The 1,167-nt window shown below is 41.6% G+C and overlaps 1 non-coding gene across 1 annotated transcript; it reads right to left on the bottom strand.

Annotated features, from left to right (window-relative positions):
• Nucleotides 1-679: 679 nt before the first annotated feature.
• LOC145580548 (small nucleolar RNA R71) lies at nt 680-785 on the bottom strand. The gene has a single exon (XR_014099566.1). It is a non-coding gene; the product is annotated as a small nucleolar RNA R71 (small nucleolar RNA).
• Nucleotides 786-1,167: the final 382 nt, after the last annotated feature.

Below are 1,167 nucleotides of genomic sequence, written 5' to 3'. Positions count from 1 at the left end.
ATTTCAACGACTTAGATTACCACACATCAAAATGGCGCCGTTGCTGGGGAATGACATTGGTTCTTTGCTATAGTTGTTGAGTCTACTTCATTTAATTGAAAAATACAAAAATATTTTTCTCTTTTTGGCTACATTTGTAGCCATGCTACTAATTGTTTCTTTTGAGCACTGGTCGTTCTTTAGTGCCACTTGATCCGGAAATTGAGAAGAAAATTACAAGGATAAGAGTTGCTAGACTTTCTTTGAGTTCTAGCCCTCCAAGTGAAGAAGAACCATAACAAGAAGAATAAGCAAGCATGGGAGACAATCCGAGAGTGGCATTGAAGGAATTGGGGATTCTGGGCGCATATAGGTTTGAAAGTGGGATTGCTCCACCTACAACACCGGCGAATGACTTCGAAATAAGGCCGGCAATGATCACTTTGATAGAGAGGCGACAATTTAGTGGGGCCAAACATGAGAGCCCGCTAAACCATCTCAAAGAGTTCAAAAAATTGCAACACTATCAAAGTGAATGGAATTTCCCAAGAGTTCATCCGCCTCAAGCTTTTTCCCTTTTCTCTCATAGGGCGTGCTTTGGAATGGTTAGACAAGGAATTCAAACCAAATTCTCTAAGGACATGGGACGAAGTGACCAAGGAATTTCTATCCCGTTTCTATCCACAAAAGAAAACGGCGGAGGCTAGAGATTTGATTCAAGGTTTTAAGCAAAAGCCTAGTGAAAGCCTCTATGAAGCATGGGAGAGATACAAGGAGTATCAAAGAGAGTGTCCTCACCACGGAATTCCTACCTACCAAATTATTCAAATATTCTATGGTGGCCTAAGTCCTCAAGGGAAATCGTGTCTTGATGGAGGAGCCGGAGGTCCTATTATGAATAGAACGGATGAGGAAGTGGTAGACATCATTGAAGACGTAGTGAGGTACTATAGAGATTGGCAAGATGGTGAAAGGGAACCAACTAGCAAGAGTAGCTCTTCGGTGTATTTGGTTGATTATCTTAATGTCATGAACAACTTGTCCTCACAAAGTACAAACTTGGGGAAGGAAATATTCGTTATCAACGCAAAGTTGGAAAGTTCTACCTCCCGAGTTTCGAATCTTCCCTCCTAATTTAAGGGGAGAGGTATGTCTTCTAACTCTCAACCTCATCCCTCCTCTAATAAC

The sequence above is a fragment of the Chenopodium album genome, chromosome 14 (genome assembly GCF_948465745.1).
Source record: "Chenopodium album chromosome 14, dcCheAlbu1.1, whole genome shotgun sequence".
Lineage (NCBI taxonomy): Eukaryota > Viridiplantae > Streptophyta > Magnoliopsida > Caryophyllales > Amaranthaceae > Chenopodium > Chenopodium album.
The sequence above is the reverse complement of the archived record's forward strand: the minus strand, read 5'-3'. Positions and strand labels throughout refer to the sequence as shown.